A 26697-nucleotide genomic window follows, 5' to 3' on the forward strand; every position below is an offset into this window, starting at 1 on the left:
GGTACTTATTATTCCATTAGACTTTGTTTCATTAGATAGTGTAAATGGATTGGTGAATATACAGTATTTGATACCTTGCTGGATGGATATGATGGTTTATATCAATGTATAGATAATGAAGACGATACCATAATGTTGAGATCAATCATGAGAAAATGAAGAAATCCATACCTCCTCCATTTACCTGAGTACAACCCACCTTCAAGTTACATTACTGTCTACATGAAAAGGCTTAAGTCATTTCTAAAACCGGAACCAATTCAGAAATACAATGAGTGGGAGAAGAGAATTGAGAATTTAGGAATTATAGCTTGAACTCTAAACTCATTATCTTGGGGCACACAATTGGAAAATGAAACCGTGACTAAGTTAATCTTGCTGTACGGGGAGGATTGGATTTTTCTATGAAATATGTTGACCTTAACACATGACCCATCTATCCAGCTCAATTGTTTTTTTTTCTCCACATCCCCAATTAAAGGAGCTTCCGTCTGACCGTCTCTGTAATGGATGAAGCCAGCAGCTCTTGAACTCTGTGTTAATTAAGCATGAGTGCACTTCTCACTTCAACTTATGGTGGATTCACCGTCCCTTCTCTTCCAGATAATACTCATAACTCTTCTGACTCATCCCTTCTTTCACCACCTGTCATCCCTAAACAAACGGAATTCTCATCCCACCAACCTGTTTTAAGGATGTACCTGGAAAATGTTGTGTAACTCCCAAAGTCTCAGAGGAGAAGAGAAGCCCGATTTCTGGTGTGCAATCTGCTGTGTTGTCAATTAAAAATGTGCTGGCACGTCTGGGGAGTGAAACTAATTAGGACTCATACAAAACAACTTTTATCTGTTATTTAAGAAACCTCCCCTGTACAGTGTGTGTGCATGTGTGCGTTTGCTTGTACGTGCGCGCATGAAAGGACAGAAAAAGAGCCAAAATGAGAGTGTTTAATCTTGGTCTATTTTAGGAGTAGAAATCATGAAGCGACGACAGCCTTCAGATGCAGGCCATCTGAGCACAGGGCCGACTAGGCCTCTTTGTAATCAATGAAACAGTGGTCGGTAAACACAAGATAAAGAGGCTGAGTGAGACACTGCCATGTCTGTTTTCCCATCTTGTCAGTTAGAATGGCTGTGTCCATTAAAGCAGTCACCGTGACTTGCTGACAACATGTTTGGATGCCACCTGGACCCAGATGTGTCTCAGCGGTGGATAAACTGAGAGAACGATGGAGAGGAAGTCTAGGGTCATGTCTGCGCCAGCATATGTCCCCACCTGTCTGTCCTATTACTCTCTATACCAGCAGGCTGACTCCCTGCTCTGGCGTCCAGAGACAGAGACAATAAGAGGGGTGTTATTCTTTATGAGCTAGAGACAAAAGCCCTGACAAAAACGTGGAAGCACTCTAAAGTCCTTGGCAACTCGACAGTATTTTTCAATGTGTTTCCATTTGTTTTCCGCCATGCATTGAATACGACTACCCTTTCCTGTGCCTGAATGCCAGAGTACATATTTTCATACAGTGCCGCTGGTTCAATGAGAGCGATCACTTGGGAGCGCCGTTTTGTTCGCTCAGACAATCGGAGGGCCTGTGCAGAACAGACCAGGGAGATTGGGACCATAAAGGAGAGAACAACGAACGAGCGTGGAGACAACAAAAGCCATAACAGTGAGATCCCATCTGTGGCCCTGCGGAGAATAATGTAGGACAAGCCTGGTCAGTGCTTCCAACTGATCACACAACATCGTCTGAATCACCAAGAGTACTGAGCCACACATATGCACAGCACACCTCTCCATTCACCACGCTAAGTAAAAGGGTAGCGAGCAATTATGGACCAAGGCCTCGACACTGTGGAGCTTCTCTCATCCTGTAAAGTTTTACTACAAAGCTTGACTGTGACCTTCACAGGGTTGCTCATAGAACAAACACATACAGTACCTATTTAAATGATACACACTATTTATGGAGCCTTCACCTGGGTTTTACTGTTCTAACATGATGCAGACATTATGGTGTAGATAACACCCACATATACAATTCAAGTCGCCCCTTGTTTAGAACCATTACCTATAAAGTGACAACGTATTACATTTATCAGTCGTCCAAGAGAGCGGATGAAATCCATGACGTTAACATAGGGGGATGTAGTGTCTGTAATACATGTGTATCTAACATACAGTAGTAACACAAGGCCTCAATTCAAGTGCATGAAAATGCAATACTAAGATGGGGTATACCGGTTGAACTATGAACCTTGTGTTCATTCACAGTGCTAATGTAATGGGGACTGACACAGTACCTTGTGTAGCGTGATGTCACCACACTTAAAAAGGGTTTAGGGCAAGAATCAATCACAGAAACTTTGAAAAATGAAAAGTATAATAAAGTTGGACTTTTAATCTCCCCAACAATCTGAGCTGGGTCACCGCTTTGATTTGGGGGAGATTTTCTTGCTTTTCAATCTAGGCTACCCCAAAGGGATTTCTTCATCTTCCTCCAGCACTCTGACTGGCAGGGCCCTCTCTCCCATCTGGAGGCCACCTGGGGAGGTGTAATTCCCTTCCCCTGGTCAGTCAGGGGACTGAGGACACAGATGATGTTGTGGAGCAATCTAACCTGATTAGGAGCCGAGGGAAGGAAGGGATGAATGGCTGACTGACTGACTGACTGGCTGACTGACTGGCTGGCTGTGCTGTGCTGTGTGGTTTGTTTCACACACTGGTGTACATGTTTAAGGTGATCAGGGACACCACACCGTGTCACATAAAGCAAAACAAATGACCAGCTGTGAATCAGGGGGCCAGGAGGGAGCACCAAACTCTGTCTCCTCTCCCTCCTAGTGTGCTGCAGCTTCACCCTCCGAGTTAGCTGGGTCAGGATAGGTGGGGTGGAGAGGCATGAGCGGGAGAAGGGACCCGGTTCTGCCCATTACTCATAAGGGTCCTGGTGTTTCCGATCTCCATTCACAACAGGGTTTTTGAGTGATCACACACCAAACACCCTTATCACACAGTGAACTGATTATAGCACACCATAAGGAGGCATGACTGGAGGCTCATAACCTTTACCATGGAGCACCTCCTGCTAGCTACTGGGATCAGGGAGCTCCTGCTAGTGGGACTGAACAATGCCATTAGTGAAGGTATTATGGTGCTAGCTGTTCTTAGATCTGCTTCTACTGTATGTCATTGTGTAGCTGCTCTTATTTACATTTAAGTCACTATCCAGAGCACTTACAGAAGCAATTAGGGTTAAGCTCCTTGCTTGAAGGCACATTGACATATTTTTCACCTAGTCAGCACGGAGATTCATACCAGCAACCTTTTGGTAATAGCCCAACTCTCTTAACCACTAGGCTACCTGCTTCCCCTATATCGGTCTGCTTGTACTGTATGCTATTTCCCTATGGCTGTTATTGGTATTCTATTCGAATGTATTCTTACGGCCTCCTTTCCCAGGCTTTTTAAGGGTTTGTTACATCCCCTGGTATGTTTGTGTGTTTTTATAATGCTGTTCCCCCCTCAGCCTTTTCTGTAAGTGTGTGAGCGTCTCCACATGGATATTCCTCTCTGAGCATCCCGCCGATTAATTCGGCAGATTCCTCTTTAATATCTGCTGCTGCCAATACATTTTAATGCGGCCTGAGATCTGGGAGAGAGACCTGTCCTTAAGACTCCCACTCCCTCTAGGCTGTCCCCTCTTGGTGTAATTGAAAAAGATGGATCTCACTGAGTGTTTTCACCATCGCAGCAGGGAGGAATTGGATGGGGAAATGTGTTCCGTATCACATTGCAATGTATTTGTGAGCCAGAGGCTTGCACACAGTTGGTGAGAGCAACACGTTCCCTTTGCCTGTACTGAAAGGAAGCAAAACAGCAAAGAGAAAGGCATTTGCAATTTTATTGCTACTTTAATGGATTTCTCTATCATTTAGGAATTGCACTTTCTAATGCGTAGGCCCATAAATATAAGGTTCAATGGACATGCGGCTGTAGTTGTCATTATTTATACATTCAAACATTTTATTCAAGGGAAGGTTGAAAACATATTTTGTCAATATCCCCAATGTCACACAGTGTCAGAGGGGCTGATTATGTGACTAATACCAGCAACAGCAAATTAGTGGCTATCAGCAAAAAGCAATCAGCTAATCAGTGGTGTTACACTCCTGCTGGGCCACAGACTCATACCTCTGGTTATGATCAACATGCATTCGTTTTCACTGAACATTTAAACATTACAAATTCATGTTTTTTTGCCATACTAATGCTTTTGTCAATAATGATTTATGGTTTGACCAAAGTCTATGATGATTAGAACACTGAGCTCTAAAGCTGGATATTGCATGCTAGCTTGGTTTGAGGAGACAACAGTCTCACTGCTGTAATGTATGCAGAGCTATTATATAATTCCCAGTAATGGCTAAAAGTAGGAGAACCATGAGTAGGAGGAATGGAATGAGATGGCCACTGTTCTGGAGAGATGTATTTATGTTGGGACAGACACTTCAGGAAATTACTCGACCTCATCTATTTTAACATGACTATAAAGTGATATTATATTTTATTGTGTTCTATTATATCATGTTAGAAACAAATGCACACAAATCTGGTTGTTTCTGGAATAGTAAAGTATTGTTTACATTTGATTGATGGAAGAGAAGACAAATCATATTTTGAGAGGATCCGATCATTAAGGCTGACTGTTCAGTCATCATTTGTGATCGCTTTTGTCAAATATGTTCTTTTTGTATTTGGATAGAGTCCACATGTCGTAACTCTCCGACAACACAACTGACTGACAGGAATGCTTGTGTTGTGCCACTTATTTGTAAGAAAATTCATACTCAAACAGTATCTAAAGACACACTGAACAAAACAAGAAAATAGTGGGAAGAAAATCATGTACTGATAATGAACAAACCAACATGACATGTTAATAACTAACCAATCTGATTTGGAACAATCCCAATGTGTTTTATAGAATTTAGAGCATGACCACTGAATCGAAAGTTCAATGTTTCAGAGAATCTCATTTTATCAGACCAATGTAAAGCATCTCACAACTCTCCCCAGCCTGTCTGAGCTGTGATGGACCTGTGCCTCTTCTAAACCGGGAGCTGGGGAAGTTCTATAATGATTTACCCTGGCTTCACTTTGTTCATTTACCGGCTTTGCTGCCTCCTCTGTGAGGAAATAACTTTCTGACATGTAAGCAAGTTTAAATTTACTAGGTCTTTAGCCAGCATCTAAAAGTAGCTGGCAGACAATTAGCTGCTGATGGAATGCCAAACGCCAGACATGGCTTTGAGAGTGACAGACGAGCTATCTGAGAGAGAGAGAGAGAAAGAGAGAGAGAGAGAGAGAGAGGGGGGGAACCTGCAGACTGTCTAACAGCATCCTGCACATCTCTCCACTCCCTCCATCTCACTGCTTTCAAGTCTAAACTGTTTTCATAAACGGCAGCTCTATGGCCAGCCAACTGGAAGGAGAGGGGGATGTGAGAGAGGGAAAATCAAGATGAGGTGATAAAAGAGAAAAGGATGAAGTGTGGATAAAAGAGAGCAGCTTATCCCTCTGACTAAAATCAAGTGACAGCCAAAGACAGAGGACATGAGAAGGGAAGAAGGATAAAAACAAAAACAGAATCACAACATGGAGCAGAAATTGAGCGTTGGGAGACTGATGGCGATATTGACTATTTCACCTTATTGATTTGACTCAAAGGAATGGCCAATGTAGCCACTGTAATCTAAGTTGAATTATCAGGTATTAATTGATACATTCAGTATATAACAGTATATAACAGTTGACTAAAAAAAAGATGTGTATCCCAAAGTTAGAGCCTATTCTAGATGTTTTGATTGTGTATCCTTATTAAATCACTAAAGAGCTAGCTAGGCAGTGTGGTAACAATAATGGGAGCTGATGCTGCAGACAGTAACACGAGTCTAGTTCCAATGTGAAGTAGAGACAGGTACTCCACTGTAGCGTTAGCAGGCTATCATTAGACAGTAAAAGTGTCATGGGGAGGGCTGAGAATGGACTGCATCTAATCAGGGCCAAGGAGTCTGTTCTTTTTGCCTCCTCCCACCAGCCTCTCTCCCAGAGGAGGCAGCTGTGCTGTGGCCCTCCACCACTTGTTAATTAATTACTATGAATTAATGCTTTTCTGCCACAGTGAATAAATAAAAAGATTGTGGTAAGGCCTTGCTAATCAAGAGTGGCTTTTATTAAATACTGTGAAAATGTCAGCTGGTCACAGCTCAATTGGAGGGAACAATCTGATGCGGCTCCAGTCCAATCAGACATCATGTCGGCTGAGCTGCGATTAAATTGCCGGCACCTGTTCCACAGGGGCTGAAGATGTATTGTCTATGCGCATGGTGGTGCTAGTAGTGGTGGTGGTGGTAGGGGGGTAGTGGTTTGTAACCCAGGCCAACCTCCAATTGAGCCCCCCGTCGGTTCAGCGTTTGAAGAATTCACATCAAATAAGATTATTGACCGCCAGGGCCTTTAATGTCCCAGTAGAGAGTCTCTTTCTTTAGCTAGTCTTGCCTTGCCTCAGTCGCTCTGTCGGTCTGTCTGTCTGTCTGTCTGATCACCAGGAATTGGTTAACCAGTTACTATACCTGCTAAAACACTATGGTGCCAACATTACAATGTCAGCCAACACTTTCTGCTGGGCTGTAGTGAACAATAATGCTATAATCCTTTGTACTGTAGTTTCATAATGTCTATAGTTGGACATTATGGTAGCAAATACACAAATCTGACCACAGTACAGTTCTTCAGTGTGGAGAACAAGTGAGAGCAGTGACTTTAGGCCAGTCACTGAGGGAGGCTGAGACATGATAGGGTGAACAGGGGACCTTGTCATCTTGGACCTCAATCTGCTATATAAACACTCTAGCAAATGTTGAATATGCATGCTTTTTCTGATCTCATTGACATAGAAAATTGTCCTTGCCCAAGCCAGTAGACTGCGGGTGAAGGTGCCAAGATACCAGGCTGGGTTTGTCAGGGTTTGAATATTTCATAGCCTAGTAACAATAACCATCAGATCAGACAAAAATACAACAAAAGGGGATTTTATCATTGTTTCTGATACCAATTTGACAAAGCATACTGCTTTTCCATGTGAAAAATACATTGAGTAACCTTTAAGTAACCACATTATAAAAGCATTACATCTGAAGGTCACATAACAACCAGTGAAGATATGAAGAAAACACTCTCAAACACCAATGTGCAGTAATGCTTGTTGTTTGTTGACATTCAGTGAATTTGTGGTGTTTTCTGCTGGCTCACTCCATCTTGAAACCTCTACGGAGAGAAATGTAAATGAACTAATAACATGGAAGCGAAAATCACTTTGAAGTAGCCTTGGTTTACTTCGGAGCACTTGTGCTTGGCTTGTAGTAAATTGCTTAAAGCTCACCGCAAACAAAGCATAATGCAAATTGCATGCAATTAATCATTGAGAGGGAGGTTCCCATTTTTATGATTATTAATGGCCTTTGGCCATGTTGTGGGGTCATCTCACCCCTCTGAAATATTTACATCATAAACAGCATGAATTATGGGGGTTACAGGAAGGGTGCTGCTTTAAAATACAGATTCCTTTATTTTCATCAGTGGTCTCAAGACTAGCCTTCCTTCCACATAGTACTCTATGCTACTGAGAGATCCCTCCACGCCATGTCTGGAGGACTTTTAAGGATTCAAATCGCTCTCCGGTCACTTTCTGGAAGCAGGGAGAGTAGCTTCCAGCTCATTAGCTACACTGTAAGATCAACAGGAGTTGGGCTGACAGACACAATAATAATAATAATAATAGAGATGGAACTCTAATAAAATAGAGGTGTTACTTTTGGAGCTCGGAAGAGAAGATAAACATGGAGGGATGTCTTGGATGGTTTCCCCTCCCACTACTGGTCCTACTGACCTTTGACAGCTTGCTTCCAGAAATAGGAGGCATGGAGGATGCTCTCTTCTCTTGCACTGTGTTTCCTCCTACTAAGAGTGGGCAAGTTCGCTGTTTCACATGTGTTTACTTCCTCAGAGCATCTGTTGATATTAATAAATAACATTTTGACCTAATATCTATTATGTGGGCAGAGATGTTTAGGTTGTACTGTACAGTGCTTTTGGAAAGTCCTTTTTTTAAATGATAAAGCCTTATTCTGAAATTGATTAAATAAAATACAAAACCCTCAGCAATCTACACACAATACCACATAATGACTAAGCTAAAACAGGTTTTCAGAAATTTAGAAAAAACAGAAACACCTTATTTACATAAGTATTCAGGACCCTTTGCTATGAGACTCGAAAATGAGCTCAGGTGCATCCTGTTTCCATTGATCATCCTTGAGATGTTTCTACAACTTGATTGGAGTCCACCTGTGGTAAATTCAATTGACTGGACATAATTTAGAAAGGCACTCACCTGTCTATATAAGATCCCACAGTTGACAGTGCATGTCAGAGCAAAAACCAAGCCAAGAGGTCGAAGGAATTGTCCGTAGAGCTCCGAGACAGGATTGTGTTGAGGCACAGATCTGGGGAAGGGTATGCAGCGGCTCGGGTGGTTGTTGTCCTTGATGATCTTTTTGGCCTTCCTGTGACATCGGGTGCTGTAGGTGTCCTGGAGGTCAGGTAGTTTCCCCCAGGTGATCACCCTCTGGAGAGCCAGAGGATTGTTTCCAGCACAGATCTGGGTAAAGATACCAAAAAATGTCTGCAGCATTGAAGGTCCCCAAGAACACATTGGCCTCCATCATTCTTAAATGGAAGACGTTTGGAACCAACAAGACTCTTCCTAGAGCTGGCCGCCCGGCCAAACTGAGCAATCGGGGGAGAAGGGCCTTGGGCAGGGAGGTGACCAGGAACCCGATGGTCACTCTGACAGAGATCTAGAGTTCCTCTGTGGAAATGGGAGAACCTTCCAGAATGACAACCATCTCTGCAGAACTCCACCAATTAGGCCTTTATGGTAGATTGGCCAGACGGAAGCCACTCCTCAGTAAAAGTCGCATGACAGCCCACTTAGAGTTTGCCAAAAGGCACCTAAATACTCTCAGACCATGAGAAACAATATCCTCTGGTCTGATGAAACCAAGACTGAACTCTTTGGCCTGAATGCCAAGTGTCACGTCTGGAGGAAACCTGGCACCATCCCTACGGTGAAGCATGGTGGTGGCAGCATCATGCTGTGGGGATGTTTTTCAGCGGCAGGGACTGGGAGACTAGTCAGGTTTGAGGCAAAGATGAACGGATGTAAACCTGCTCCAGAGTACTCAGGTACTCAGAATGGGGTTAAGGTTCACCTTCGAACAGGACAATGACTCTAAGCACACAGCCAAGACAATGCAGGATTGGCTTTGGGACAAGTCTCTGAATGTCCTTGAGTGGCCCTGCCAGAGCCCGGACTTGAACCCAATCGAACATCTCTGGAGAAACCTGAAAATAGCCATCCAATCCGACAGAGCTTGAGAGGATCTGCAGAGAGGAATGGGAGAAACTCCCCAAATATAAGTATGTCAAGCTTGTAGTGTCATACCTTAGAAGAATCGAGGCTGTCATCGCTGCCAAAGGTGCTTCAACGTGAACTGAGTAGAGAGTCTGAATACTTATGTAAATGTAATATTTCCTTTTTTTTATGTACACAAATTTCTAAAAACCTGTTTTGCTTTGCCATTATGGGGTATTGTGTGCAGATTGATGAGGGAAAACAACTATTTCATCAATTTTGTAATAAGGCTGTAACGTAACAAAATGTGGAAAAAGTCAAGGGGTCTAAATACTTTCCGAATGCACTGTATATACTGTACTGTACAAAGCGTGAGAGGATTTTTGTTAATGTGTGTATATATAAAGATATAAACATTGTTATTTTCTATCTTGACTTCTGCCTGGTTTATCCAGCAATTAGTGGTCCTGAATATCCATGTGGTGTTAAGAATGAAGAATAATGAAATTATTATATTCTATAAACTGCAATTCAATTCTAATTCAATTCTATATTGCATTATATGCTATCCTATTCTCTATGACAGCGTCAGACTAGTGTTACCTCATCCAGTGTAGAAAGAAAGGAAATCGTCCTTGGAGCAGATCATCAGGGGAGAGAGGAAGCCTCCACCTCCTGTTGTTTGTCCGGGATGCCAAGCTCACGGCACACTGTGCCAGGCCCCATGCGGGCACCCAGGCCGGCCGGAAAAGACAGAGCTGTTGGCCGACTGAGGGATGGCCAGAGCCAACATGACGCCCATGCCAGGGAGAGAAACTGTGTCCAGCTTCAGCTAGCTAACGCCTCGCTCCCCTTCCCCATGGGTGCTGAGCAGACCTCAGGGGAAGGATGCTACCATCAGGGGAGCACTGGTCCATCCGGGCTGCGCCGGCAGACACACATTTTGAGCACAGCCCCCCATGTGGCGGTGAGTGGGAGGTTGTGGCTAGGCAGGCTAGCATTTGGAACAGAGCTCCTAGCCCCAGCTTCTCATGTGGAGGGATACTGCTGCTCCACTGTGTATTCCTCTCTCTCTTATCGCTCTTAACATCGATGGCTAATTTAAGTCAAAGCTCTGCATGCAGCCAGAGAGCACTGAATAACGTGACCGCTTTCTATTTCATGTCCCCAGATTAGAGAGAATATCACATGAGGCACGTGTCAAGCAGTCTTTTTGCCAGCTCTTTCCCAAATATGCACACTTGACATTAAAAAGTAGAGGAGGCGGTAAAATGAAGGCACTCCACCATGTTCAAGTTGAACATCTCCACAGAGTTATTGCAATCTAATGGTATTGTGACTTTTCTCTCTTATACAGGAGAGCAAGCTGTCAAATTACAAACTTACTTAAGTATTCCACTCAGTCTCACACTCAGAAAAGTATAATGGTGTTTTTGTTACGCAGTGTCAGACTTATCATCTGTTTATGTAATACAGCTTTGATTATTCATAAACGAATTAATCCTAATCCTTTTTGTGATATGGCAGATGCATTTAGTACACACTGTGCTGTTGAATTACAGGTTTTACTTTACCGTAAAATAATTGGTAATTCTTCTTTAAACTAAATCGGTTTAACTTGCTATGTTTTACCTCATGCACACCACCAGGTGTAAAAAGTACTGCAAATATGAGCTATTTCTCTGCTCCTCAGTAGACCCACACCAAATGCTACTGCTCTTATTCTGTCTTTGGCTAGAGAGCCATTTGTTTGCCAGTGTACAATAATGGCAGCGGAAACTGGTGGAATATTGCTGCAGCAGCTCACCCATATGGACCAAAGTCTCGCTTGCCAAGTCCAAAATTCACACTTACAAGCACATCTGGAGCAGAATCTCCATATTAATTGCCAGTTAATGTGTTTACACACAACAAGGATTAAGCCGTGAGGGAAGTTGGTTGACCTGGGTGGGTCAGAGGAAAGGTGAATACTCAGTTTGACAGACAGAAGGGAGAGGATGTCCAAGACAAGTGTGGGCTGAGGCAAACAACTTATTAAATAAACATGCCAGCTTTTCGAAAACATCTGTTGGCACAATGTTGTTCTACTTGTGCTATATTACAGGCTGGCTGTCACGTCCTGACCGTAGATTGCTTTGTATGTTTCTAGTTTTAGTTTGGTCAGGGTGTGATGTGGGTGGGTATTCTATGTTTTCTTCTATGTTTGTATTTCTATGTGTTTGGCCTGGTATGGTTCCCAATCAGAGGCAGCTGTCAATCGTTGTCTCTGATTGAGAATCATACTTAGGCAGCCTGGTTTCGCCCTTGAGTTGTGGGTAGTTGTTTTCTGTTTTGTGTATTCACCTGACAGAACTGTTTCGTTTCTTCCTTTTACTTTGTTTTGTGTGTTCAGTCTAATAAATTAACATGGACACTTACCACGCTGCATATTGGTCCGATCCTTCCTACTCCTCCTCAGACGACGAAGAGATTTTCGTTACACTGGCGCTCGACTACGGCTAACAATTCCAAAACAAAGATGGAGAAATAACTACTTTAGCCCACAATAAAGCTCAAATTGGTCAAGCCCCACTGTATCTCCATCCCGTCACTCCCTGACACACACCCTGATTAGTGCCGGGATGTCTGACCTACACGAGGCATTTAAAGAGAACAGGCAGCACTTCTTCAGGGGTCAAGCAGACCTCATTTAATCTGAAATAGAAGATAGAGCCAGGCACCTGAGCCCTTTAGACACGCCTCCCCCGTGGTCCTCCTAACGCCTCCCCAAGACTGGCTCCACTGTGTCCTCTCTGTCTCTCAGAGGGTTCAGATTAGACAGGCATCCTAATGAGAGATTTAGTGTATAGAGATAATTATGGGGAAAGGCGACATCTCTCTTAGGCCTAATGAGGGAGATAAGGGTTCTTCAGTGACTCCTCCTCCCACCCTGTCACTGGATGGGCCTTCTAGTTGTCAAACACAATCAGCTGGAAAAACACACTCGCCCAAGTCATGTCTAGACACACGCCAAGTGCAGACACTCCCTCAGACATATCCACACACAAACTGATGAATACACACACAGAGCGATACACACACAGAGAGATACACACACAGTCCAGTGTGTACTAACCGACACCGGCGGCTACACTGCTAGCGCACGTCTCTCCTGCCTTTAATGCAATCCCTGATATCTCTGACGTTCCATAAATCAACCACCTGGCAGATTAGGGGGCAAAATGAGTGAACTAAATCAAAAATGTGTGCTCTTGTTTATTGCTTTAGAGAGTTACCTGGAGAAGCGGAAGCCACCGTGCGATGATGAGGCAGCCCCTCTGGAGATGGCCGTTCACACACATTGGCAGAGGAGCTAATACAGACTTTCATTAGGAGGTACACTTCAACACAGTGTCGTAGTATTTACAGTCTCACACTGGGGAAACAAATAAACTGCGTGATTAACAAGTTTTCCTGATGCCTGGTGCTTCACTGTGCGCACACCAGAGTGCCACCTCGCCGACATAATGATTCTTAATGGTTTCTTAATGACTTCTTAATGACTTCATCAGGAAGATCCTGCAACAGCACATTCTGACAAGCAGGGCCACCCCTGAGACCTAAGATCACACCACAGTGATTCCCTCATGTCGTTTCTGTTCATATAGCGCAAGCTTTAAATCTGCATGGCTGAGATATCTCTGCAGGCCCAAAAGTCAATAGCATCTGATTCATTACTATAGACACGTGACGTGACCTGAGCAGGGAAATACACTACGAAGCAAATAAGGCTGTCAGCTTTGATGTTGGGAATTTCAAAGGAATCATATCAAAATAATCCTTTCATGTTTAAAGAGATGGAGACATTAAGTGTAGTCAGGGTGAAAAACAGGATACACAAGCCCTGCAGTGACTTTAGAAGTGGTCTGGTACAAAGAGATTGTCTGGGAAAGGACACTTCTTGGTGATGTTGTTGACACCTGCCCAGACAAAAGGTTGCTACTCAAACAACTGGTAAAGAATAAAAAGGGGTTGTTGAGTTGAGGAAACACACTGCGGTCATTGGTTTAAACTTCTCCAAGCATTTAATAACATAGAATTTTCCAGGTCACCTCAATGTCAGTGAACAACAGATACTTTGAAGCGTGAAGTACATTTAGCGTGGGCCATTGGAGACTGGCATGTCACTTCCCGCCAGTGTATACCAGTTAGACTGACAAATTGCTGAGGTAACTGTGGGAGCTAAAAGCTCAGTAACCATTTCATCTAGACCATGTTCTACTGGGAGATTAAAACGAGGATCTTGTCTCTCCTTGCATAAATTCATCATTATTTCAGTAAAATATGACTCACAACATTGCTCCATAGACCACTATCCACTGACAACAGGTCAAAGATTTATGTCATCAGAAATTTGTTTACATATCCCTTTAAAAAAATACATTTTCAAAATGAAAAGCCCTCCGATATAAATCACGGCTGGGTTAAATAACGTGTCAAGTTGATTTCTGGAAAACAAGCGAGAGAAGCAAATCATTTTATCATATCCATAAGGGTCGTACGGCGGGCATTCAATCACGTACGCATTTAACAATTGGTTAACAAATTGTATTGGCAAAGAAGCGGCGACTGCACGGCAAATTACACCTGTCCTGATGGATGTCCTCTTTACGGCCTGGGAAAGCAGGCCGAAGGGCCGTGGAGAGATGACTAGACGTCAGCCAGCCAAGCACTCAAACATGATGCATGGCCAGCCATGTGTCACCGTTTGGCAAAGATGAGAGGAAAAAATGCACCTCCCAGATTCCTGGGCACAGATCACAGACAAACACGCTCTCATGTTAATCCACTGACCACAGGGAGGCCGAAGGGGCTTTAGTTTGGGTACGGGGTGATATGATTCCCTTTAATCATTGCTGCACCTGAAGTTCTGTTTGGCCTTTTTGATCAAATGAGGCCAAACGATCAGATTGCCAAACGTGTTCACTACTCCAAAAATTATAGATGTATCTACAGTCAGGTCCAAAATGACTGGCACCCTTGATAAAGATGAGCAAAAAATACAAATACTGAGCTATATTGTATGCTAAAATAATTGGCTAATTATATTATTTCATACTAATAAAATTGCTCAGAGAAAGAGATTTTGTAATATGTTTTTCTCTTAAAAAGATAGGGGTAGAGAGATTTGCCACCCCTGTTTTTAATAACTTTTAATACCTCACCTTGGGAGGATATAATGGCACTGAGCCTTTTCTAAAATGTTTTATGAGATTGGAAAACACAATGGGAGGGATCTTAGACCATTTCACCATATAGAATCTTTCCAGATCCTTGATATCCTTCATCTGCTCTTATGTTATTATTTTTAATGAACAAAATACCAAAGCAGAAACACTACAACACAAAACAAAACATACACCACAATCACACACAACAACAAGCCCACACTCACCCACAATCACACACAACAACAAGCCCACACTCACCCACAATCACACACAACAACAAGCCCACACTCACCCACAATCACACACAACAACAAGCCCACACTCACCCACAATCACACACAACAACAAGCCCACACTCACCCACAATCACACACAACAACAAGCCCACACTCACCCACAATCACACACAACAACAAGCCCACACTCACCCACAATCACACACAACAACAAGCCCACACTCACCCACAATCACACACAACAACAAGCCCACACTCACCCACAATCACACACAACAACAAGCCCACACTCACCCACAATCACACACAACAACAAGCCCACACTCACCCACAATCACACACAACAACAAGCCCACACTCACCCACAATCACACACAACAACATGCCCAAACTCACCCACAATCACACACAACAACATGCCCAAACTCACCCACAATCACACACAACAACATGCCCACACTCACCCATTATCACACATAACAACAAGCCCACACTCACCCACAATCACACACAACAACATGCCCACACTCACCCACAATCACACACAACAACAAGCCCACACTCACCCACAACAACACGCCCACACTCACCCACAATCACACACAACAACAAGCCCACACTCACCCACAACAACACGCCCACACTCACCCACAATCACACACAACAACAAGCCCACACTCACCCACATGTCTACACTCACCCACAATCACACACAACAACATGCCCAAACTCACCCACAATCACAGACAACAACAAGCCCACACTCACCCACAATCACACACAACAACAAGCCCACACTCACCCACAACCACACACAACAACATTCCCACACTCACCCACAATCACACACAACAACAAGCCCACACTCACCCACAATCACACACAACAACAAGCCCACACTCACCCACAATCACACACAACAACAAGCCCACACTCACCCACAATCACACACAACAACAAGCCCACACTCACCCACAATCACAAACAACAACAAGCCCACACTCACCCACAATCACACACAACAACAAACCCACACTCACCCACAATCACACACAACAACAAACCCACACTCACCCACAACAACATGCCCACACTCATCCACAATCACACACAACAACAAGCCCACACTCACCCACAACATGTCTACACTCACCCACAATCACACACACCAACAAGCCCACACTCACCCACAATCACACACAACAACATGCCCAAACTCACCCACAATCACAGACAACAACAAGCCCACACTCACCCACAATCACACACAACAACAAGCCCACACTCACCCACAACCACACACAACAACATGCCCACACTCACCCACAATCACACACAACAACAAGCCCACACTCACCCACAGTCACACACAACAACAAGCCCACACTCACCCACAATCACACACAACAACAAGCCCACACTCACCCACAATCACACACAATAACATGTCTACACTCACCCACAATCACACACAACAATATGCCCAAACTCACCCACAATCACACACACAACAACATGCCCACACTCACCCACAATCACACACAACAACATGCCCACACTCACCCACAATCACACAGAACAACAAGCCCACACTCACCCACAATCACACACAACAACATGCCCACACTCACCCACAATCACACACTCGCCCACAATTACACACAACAACATGCCCACACTTGCCCACAATAACACACAACAACATGCCCACACTTGCCCACAATAGCACACAAAAACACAAAAATTGCCCTCTGCCTTCCAAAACAACCAGCCAGCAAGTTGGAATCCCCAGTGCCCCTCCCAGCCCTGACTGGCACGCAAACGTGGCACAAGTAGCCGTCGCCTCCATTCAAGCACCACACTCTCCGAGATTGTCCACATATTGCCTCCAAACTCTGTCAAATATGTCTGGTCTTTGTTTGACTTTACAATATATAGAGTCTAGGGGGAAGTAATTAGATAGTTCGGTCCTCCAGTTTGTTATTAAGGGTGAATATGAGGCTTTCCAATGTATTGCAGCATTTAGACCTAGATAACAAAACCTTCTCTGATATTCATCACCAATATTTACATTTCCCAACAGACATTATAGTGGAGGTGGATGGATATTAGACACAATGAAATGGTAGCACATACAGTATATTATCCCAAAATGGTGTTAGTTTGTCACAGGACCACAGCATTGTGATTGTTGCATCTCCAACAGGAATGTGACATTTCTGGGTGCATTACATGCATCCTGGCAGGAGTGTAATAAGTCCTTATGAATTATATAACAGTAGTAGGTTGTAGTAGCAGGTATGAACATTTTCATGTATCTGTGACCAACAGTTCTCCTCAATTTGTTTCAGTATGTATGCTCGATGCCTTTGGTTCATCCAGACTCTGTTGAAGCGATTGAATAAGATTTCTGAATTGTAAGAACTATAAGAAATCGGCCACATGCTCCAAATTCCCGATGCCAGTTAAGAACCAGGACTTAAATGTGTCATTAAATGTTGGAGGTGAGGTTACCCCAAATAGGGGTGCTTGGCAATATTGCTTCTTTCCACCTCATTAATTTATGTACATTTTCCCAAATACGAATGAGAATCATTGGATTGTCCGTTTTTTTCTTCAATACCTTGGGCCTGAACAAGTGAATATATTTTAGATCACAGGGTATAACATGTATGTCTTCTATACTCCTCCATGGACAAGGATTGTCTGCTGTACATTGTTTAAGTGAACGCAGTTGTGCAGCCCAGCAATACATCTTAATATGATGCAGTCCAAGACCTCCAGCTTCATAGTATTAAACAGTCTATTTGACTCTTGAGGTCTTTCCTGTCCAAATAAAGTTGGAGAGCAGGCCATTTATTTAATTTAAAAAGTTGGATGGAATTGAAACTGACAAGGCCTAGAATAAGTATATCAGCATTGGTAATATATTCATTTTTGATTATGTTGATCCTACATAACATAGAAATAGGGAGAGATCTCCATCTCTGAACATCAGATTCAAGCCTATCTATTAAAGGACAGTAATTCATTCTATATGCCTCCTCCAGATTGCATGGTATCAGTATACCCAGGTATTGCATATGTGTCTTTGTCCATTTCCACTTAAATGTACGTCCTAACGTTGAAAAGTCATAATTAGAAAGGATAAGTAAGGATAAGTAACATAGGCTTTAGTAATTTGGGAAGAAAGTGTCTGTAACTTTCCACTGGGAGTACATCATTACCAGGAGATTTCCTGTTTTGAACATCATTGATGGCCTCCAACAGTTTACCTGGGGTAATGTTTCTATCATATACATTTTCTCTGCTTCACTTATAGTTGCTAAAATGGCCTCATTAAGGAAATAGTTTATATCATCCTTTGAATGTTTTCAGATTGATACAGTTTGTGATGAAAGGTTTTAAAGACTCAGTTATTTCAGAAGTATCCATTGTTATGCTACCATCTGGGGTTCGAATGCTATGGATGATATATTCCTCTTCCTTACTTTACCAAGCAAGCATTTTCCCTGCACTTTCACCTTGCTCAACATATTGGTTCTTGGATTTCATGGCAGCAATCTCTGCATACCGGGTGTTTATTGTGCCATATTCAAGCTTCAAAGTGTTCAACTGTTGAAGGATGTCAACCTTTCTATCTAAACTGTGTGGATTTTCTGTTCTAGTATTTCTAACCACAGGTTTTCAATAGGGTTCAAGTCTGGAGATTAAGATGGCCATTGCAAAATGTGGATTTTCTGGTCAATTAACAATTTATTTGTGGATATTGATAGTTGGGCTTATTGACTTGCTGGAAGATCCACTTGCGGCCAAGTTTCAGCCTCCTAGCAGAGGCAAACAGGTTTATGGCTAAACTGTCCTGGTACTGGGCAAAGTACCACAGGACCAGAGGAAGCAGAATAGCCCCATAGCATCAAAAATACTACACCATATCTTAGAGGAGGTATGGAGTTATTTTTTCTTACGTAACTTTCTTTGACACCAAACCTGCTACTAGTGGGCGTGGCCAAAGAGCTCTATTTTCATGTCATCCAACGAATGTAAATGCCTGGAGTTTGCTAAACGGCATTGGCACTTGAATTGGAACTGGTGCTATGATCAGACGACATAAAAATAAGGCTCTTTGGCCGCGCACTCCAGTGGTGGTTTTGGCATCGAAATAAGAATGCATAAGCAGAAAAGAACCCCATACCTACCATCTTTCTACAGGTCCTGGGGCCCTTGTTAATTAAGGTCAACAGCATCATGAACTTCACCCAGTACCAGGACATTTTTGCCAAAAACGTGGTTGCCTCTGCTAGGAGGCTGAAACTTGGGACGTAAGTAGATCTTCCAGCAAGACAATAACCCCAAGCACACATCAAAATCCACAAATGGTTAATTGACTACAAATATCAACATTTTGCAATGGCCATCTCAGTCTCCGGACTTGAACCCCATTGAAAACCTGTGGTTTGAATTGAAGAAGGCAGTTCATAAGCGCAGACAAAGGATATCAAGGATCTGAAATAATTCTGTATGGAGGAATGGTCTAAGATCCCTCCTAATGTGTTCCCCAATGTCATAAAACATTTTATAAAAAGGCCCAGTGCCGTTATTTTCGTAAGGTGAAGTATTGAAAGGTATATAAAACAGAAGTGCCAATCATTTTGACCCCTATCTTCTTATGGAATAAATATTACTTGTTAAACAAAATCTGTTTCTCTGAGCAATTATATAAGTATAAAATAATAATTTCCCAATTGTTTTAGCATACAATATAGCTCAGTATTTGTTACATTTATTTTTTGGTCTTTTTTTCCTGACTGTACATTAACTTTTGAGAGAAAAAAAATGTAACAGTTTTATGGGTGAGAGAGGAGCCTTATTTGTGTATGTTCTGTTCTGTGTGGCTCCATAGTGTGTCAAAGTCATGCATTGTGACCTTCCTCCAGAGGCCTGTGAAACACATCCTGTATCAATTAGAACACTGGGGAGTCTGACTAGATGTGGAGAGGAGACCTAGAAAACACACAGCTCCACCGCGTTGACGATCCACAACAACGTCTGGAGCAACAACACAACACGGACCAACTGACTGACTGGCTGGGTAGCTGGCTGGGGCCCCAAGGTGGACCAAGATTCACTCCTTGTTCCAATTTGCAAGGGGGATTACTTATTTTTCATTATTCCACATTTATATATATATTATTGGGCTCTCCATTCATTTTTTAAAGCACCTGAAGGAAAACCAGATCAAGCAAACTGCATAAATACTGTCAGACGGAATAGATGATGACAGCGGGTCAAGTTGCGAGTGAGTCACGTCTCTCGGCTCCTGGAAGAAAGTGATTACCGTAACACGTCGCTGACAATCTCGCCCAAGATAATCCTATTTCTCACATGGAGCTCAAATTGTATTATGTCACTATGTTTTTTGCATATTGTATGAAAAACTGGATAAAGATATGCACACTATCAGGGAGATTAAGAACAAGAGGAAAAAACGTAGCCCCGGGGTTGGTATTGAGGCATGTCGTTTTGTTGAGCTCTCTGGTTTCTGAGCAAAGATGGTTTCTGCGGTTGAGTAGAAAGAGACAGAGAGAGAGAGAGAGAGACAGAGAGAGGGGGAGGGAGGGAGAAAGAACGTGTGGCGTAAAGGCATGCTCTCCACCCAGATGAACAGATGGCACCGCCTAAGTGCAGAGATTCATTTTATATCTCCATCCCATGTTGCCGCGCGGCAGACGTGGGCTTTCTCTTTTTTCAGATGTTATTTTACAGGATGATGGATACACACGATGCTTAAGCTAATGAGGAGTGGGTGTTTCTTTGTCTTTATTTCCTCCTCTCTCTCTCTCCCGCTGTCACATCACCTTCCCTTGCAGAGCTCATGCTAGCCATTCTCCTCAAACCCACGCCTAGAGCTCAAACCTATACAGGCTTTTGGATATGCCCCACAATCTGAGTAGTCAGTGTTTACAGCTGGTGTTAAGACCTGGGTGGATTCCTGAAAACACAGTTGACTGGATGAAGTGAAGCACAGTGAAGATGATGCTCAAGTAAACACAGCATGTAAGACTTGAACACACTCTCAACAGTCCCTCTGTTACATCCCTTCTAAAGCTACATAAAACCTTGTCGTTCACCAGGAGAGATGGAAATGAGTGCTATGAACAGGAAGAGTCTGAATGGAGAGAGAAGCCAAGAAGGCTCAGCAGCCAATGAGGATGCTCCCACACACCAGGCCGGTAAACTTGCCGGGTCGTTAATGGCTGTTGTTTACTGAAGCCTCCCAATAGAGGAGACTAGCTGACCCATGTCTGCAGCCAGTGAGTGGTACAAATGGCAAACATCTCCTGGAGTCATTATTTATGCAGGAATGCCCTTGGGAGTCTTTGCACTTGTTTACACAGTCACGGCACAGTCCATTCATGACGGCTTCGAGTAAATGAGCCGCTATCCACCAATTTGTCCTGGATGACGAGGCTTTGAGACCCCGCTGCCCAACGCTACTGGGGGAAGGAGGGGGGACGGCACGGAACACAACCCCTCTGTACTGTAAACAACCAACCTGAAACCAGGGACACAAAGACCCAAGGGTATGGGAAAGTTCTGTGGTGCTGACGGGAGCAGAACACAGTGTTTCTAGGATACTTGGATAAAGGGCGAAATCTCTGCCTTTGCTTAGTACTTGAAAATGTGTATGCATTAGATATGTCAATGCAAATGATACACAGAGAGAGGAATGATGGAGGGAATTCAATTTGGCACCTAAAGAATTCAAAGCAAAACAACTCCTCCGTACAGTTCTCAGGTTCTCCTACAAAGCGGTCAGAAAGAAGATAAGCGTAAGACATGGCTGAGAGGGAGGAAAAATGGGCTAATTTAACATGCTTCCCCTAAACCACTCCAAACCTCCAGAGTTTAATTGCTGGGAGGCAACATTATCCCCTGCAACATTGTGTCTGTCTCTTGGCTGGGATTCAAATGGGTACCTGCTGTATCCACTCCCTACACAATACGGTGCCCACTGAGCCATATAATCCTCTCAGGCCCTCCTCTTCAGGAGAGGCACATTCAAAAAAACTCCTCTTCCCCATCTTTGTCATGGTGTTTATTTTGAATAAGAGCAATCAGTACCACCATGTACACCACAACACACTGGTGAGCCATAGAGAAGGTGACACAGAACAGGACTTAAACAAAGAGACTTTTGATTTGCTGCTGAGAGATTTGAGGTTATTTTTCCATTCCTCCCGCAACTCCCTGGAGTGGCCATATTTCTGCTTATGTTCAAATGTGAATCAGTCACATGGGCTGTTAGATTCCTGCTGAATCATCCTACGCTCCATCACGAGCCAGCCCTGCGCTTTCCAAAGTAACTACTCTCTATGCAAGAAGAAAACAAACACAAACCCATGCCACGTCTCCTTCTGACACCACTTTGAAGTTCCCTTGAAAAGGAAAATGATGACTAGCTTTGAGGTGAGTTTGAAAAGATTTAACACATTTCCACCCAACTGCAGAAACGGACTCATTTGAATGAGATCTATTGTATACTGCAGTTCAGTGATAGATTTTAGTTAAATCAAACATGCGTTCGTAATTCATAGTGATGTAAACAAGTAACTCTGCTATTTGATGCTGAGAGTGAGACTGTCATTGAGTACACAGGACACAGGGAAAGAATAATTCCTGATAATATTGTCTTTTGGTAGAGTATACAATTTACTTCTTTCTTATAATTTTTAAATTTTTGATATTTTATTAACAATACATAACATTCATATACAAACGACAACATCATACAAACATCAACTGCATCACACCTGCCCAGACCCACTAGCCCCCATGTCCGGCACCCACATCACTTTCTGCCACATGAAGGTTTACTTCTGAGAGAACTTTATTAATATGAGGATAAGGAACCAGTATTCTACATGTTGGTGAAAGGAGCCTCGTTCTGTAGTATATGTAACAGCTATCTACACAGGATGGTAAATGTTCACATTTGTAACAGTCTTACCTGTCTCAGAGGTCAGTAGATCACTGTTCGCTGGTCTTGGGGTAATAGTCATTGTCTAGAGCCGTGTAAGTCTTCAGTGGTGCTGCAAGCCTAAGCCAGTCTCAGCATCACTCTGTGTGAAGCAGCGTCTGCGAGACAAAGGACAGCAACATCTGCTATGAAACACTACAGTATGTACTGTATCAAACATCCCATTTATAGGTCTGTGTGGAACCATTCTGACACTGTGGCTCCTCCTCACACAGGGCTACAGTAGTTTCCCTGATACCACTTCATGTGGTAATGTTGCTTCGCCAGGGGGTATGGCTAATGCTGCCTTAGCTTGAGGCTGTATTATAAGTGGCACACTCAGCATAATATACAGTAGTGTTACTGAGTGAGAGGAGCTATTTTAAGCATCCACTTGTGTTGGCAAATATTAGTGGAATGAAACTAGTTTTGTCTATTAAACTGATATTCATAGGCTAGCCCTGTATTAAAGCGCAGGAGACTAACCATAGAAGCTATATGTCAACAGGGATAACCTTCTGTTCCATTGTTAGGGAAAATGCATTCAGAATGCAATCAAATAACAAGGGAGCACAGGCTGAACATGAAAGGCTACATGAAGGAACACAAGCTCCTTCTAGAGGTCACATACACATAACAATGATACACTGCTGACAAGGGGAAAATATGAGGACTTTTGAAGCACTGTGGAAATGTATGAAGAAACGGATGTAAGGGTCATTTTACAGAGCAATACCATTAACACTGCTGCCCTTGTCTGTACTGGAACAGACACGCACGCACACTCGCACACACACACACACACACACACACACACACACACACACACACACACACACACACACACACACACACACACACACACACACACACACACACACACACACACACACACTCGCTCTCCCTCACACACACACACCTCCCCACAAAACAGCATTTGTCTCTCTTCATTCCTTCTCTTTTCTCCTCTGAGTAGGAGAGGTGGACATTTTAACTGCGTCTGCCAGGAGATGTCTTCCTTTCACCTTGATGGCCATATAATGAACTTTCTCATTTTGAGCTGAGCTGAGCTTACACAGTCAGTCAGCTATTTTCTCTTAGAGAACTTATTTTCTTTCATTTTCTGTCATATCCTCTGTGGTTTTGTCAGGGTGATCTCCAGGGTGAACGTGTGAACTTATATTAAAGAGATGGGAGACATTTGTGTTGGGTATTCAAGCATCCACTTAATTTAAGGTCCCAATATGAGTTATAACATAAAGTAGGGAGAGTACTAATACGATTGTCTTTTTAAAATGGGGCCAAATATTAACTAAGTATTTAAGTCTAGGTATTCTATAATAATTTATCAGAAGGAAAAATGGCAAAGAAAATCCATTTGTTTTTTATTCCAATTATGGAACAAAATACTATAACAGTATGGATTTACTTCCTGTATCAATACATACAGTGTACTCTGGAAGGGGACATTTACCGGGCATCATGGACACACGCACGAACGCACACACACACACACACACACACACCATTGCACACATTTGCACACACGGTGGGCTGGCAGGGTGCGTTCATAGACAGCTGGTGAAGACAGGGTGTGCTCTGGCTGCTAGAAGGAGCTGATTCAGGTGACATCTGTGCCTCCTGTTGCAGTGCAATAGTAGAAACACTAAAAGTGAATTACAACATTAATGACAGTGCTCTGCAAGCTGTCGTTCCACATTACACATCCATTATTCCTTGCATGGCTACTCAGAGGAATCGTTAAGGAATAGCCCCCCAAAATGCCTCTCTCTCTCTCACCATCAATCTATCTATCATTCATCATTCACATACCTCCCAATGTCCCACTTTTAAAGGCCCTATACAGCCATTTTATATCAATATCAAATTTCTGTGCAACCTTGGTGAAATCCCATATGTGAGTAGTGCAGATGATTGGCCAGTAGTACAACAACATGTATGTGATAGTGGAGAGGAATGCTTGTGCCGTCTGCCTGAGGGGACAGGCTGAGAGGAAGACTGGCTGGATGCACACAACCATGATGGCAGGCACCTGGCCGCCTGATAGGCATCACATAGACATCTCCCAGCTGTCACCCTTCACCACACTTTCAATAACTTCAAATCCCCTAAAACTCATAGAATAGAGGCGCAGTCGATCACTCATAGCTCCTTCACTCTTCCCTGCTCTACAGGGAAATAACAGCAGAAAGAGAGAAACAGTCAGGATCCCGTCCTCTCCTCTCCAACAGAAAAGCACCAGGCACCATCCCCCAAGGACATGGGGAGAACAAGGCTTTCATCATTTGGTTTAAGAAACAATAACCAAGATTGGTAACACTTTACATTAAGTTGCCCCGATCGCGATGTACAGTAACTACACAGTTATAACTGAAGTAACAACATAGTAGTTCCATAGGTGTTGCTATGTAATTACATAGTAATAAGGTTGTATCGCGACCAGTTATAGCCTAATATTAACACAAAGATCACATGGAAACTTGGAGTAATCTATATATGGTTGGTTAGATGAGGACATCAAGAAGGCTGCTATATATATACTGAACAAAAAATATAAACACAACATGCAACAATTTCAAAGACTGAGTTACAGTTCATATAATTTATGAATTTCACATGACTGGGCAGGGGCACAGCCATGGATGGCCCAGGGAGGGCATAGGTCCACTCACTTGGGATCCAGGCCCACCCACTGGGGAGCCAGGCCCAGCCAATCAGAATAATATTTTCCCCCACAAAACGGCATTATTACAGACAGAAATACTCCTCAGTTTCATCAGCTGTCCAGGTGGCTGGTATCAGACGATCCCGCAGGTGAAGAAGCCGGTTGTGGAGGTCCTGGGCTGGCACGGTTACATGTGGTCTGCGGTTGTGAGGCCAGTTGAATGTACTGCCAAATTCTCTAAAACGACATTGGAGGCGGCTTATGGAAGAGAAATTAACATTAAATTCTCTGGCAACAGCTCTGGTATACATCCCTGCAGTCAGCATGTCAATTGCACTCTACCGTAAAACTTGAGACATCTGTGGCATTGTGCTGTGTGACAAAAATGCACATTTTAGAGTGGCCTTTTATTGTCCCCATAACAAGGTGCACCTGTGTCATGATCATGCTGTTTAATCAGCTTCTTGATATGCCACACCTGTCAGGTAGATGGATTATCTTGGCAAAGGAGAAATGCTCACTAACAGGGATATAAACAAATTTGTGCACACAATTTGAGAGATATAAGTGTCGTGTCTTTGGCATCATTAAAGTGAAGACTGTTATTTTATCAAATCAATTCTCTGTAATTATTATTATGTGATTAAACTAATCATGTAAATGTAATTAACTAGGAAGTCGGGCACCAAGGAAAATCTTCAGATTACAAAGTTATAATTTTCCTAATATAACTCTTCAGATATTTTAATATCTGATCAATTAGTCTTCTAATTAATGAATTATTCTTCACCTCATGTTAGTCTCATTCCAAACGTTGTTGTTGTTATCTGCACGAACCCAGCCTTTACGATGAATCATCCATACATCAATTGTATTAATCATTTATTTACTTACTAACTAAATAATCACAGAAATGCATAAACAAACAAACAGTAGATATGGTTACAAGGAAATAATAGGGAGGTTCCCTAGTGGGCTAAGCTGATATGACGACTTGGGGACAAAGGGAAGTGGGTGTGGACTGAGAAGGGCGGCAAAGACAAAAGAGTCACTACACAGTTGATAAT

At 43.0% G+C, this 26697-nt stretch overlaps 1 protein-coding gene across 4 annotated transcripts in view; it reads right to left on the bottom strand.

The window, feature by feature from the left end:
• LOC112235563 (RNA binding protein fox-1 homolog 3) overlaps positions 1-26697 on the bottom strand; it is a 310477-nt gene that overhangs the window by 185711 nt on the left and 98069 nt on the right. Inside the window, exon 1 of one of the 4 annotated variants that reach the window (XM_042327695.1) lies at positions 22936-22983. The exons of the other annotated variants lie outside the window; for them this stretch is intronic. The gene's annotated coding sequence lies outside the window, so the exon portion shown is untranslated. Of the gene's footprint in view, positions 1-22935; positions 22984-26697 lie in introns of those variants that run through there. 4 annotated transcript variants of the gene reach the window in all.

Source organism: Oncorhynchus tshawytscha, linkage group LG09 (genome assembly GCF_018296145.1).
Source record: "Oncorhynchus tshawytscha isolate Ot180627B linkage group LG09, Otsh_v2.0, whole genome shotgun sequence".
Classification (NCBI taxonomy): Eukaryota; Metazoa; Chordata; class Actinopteri; order Salmoniformes; family Salmonidae; genus Oncorhynchus; species Oncorhynchus tshawytscha.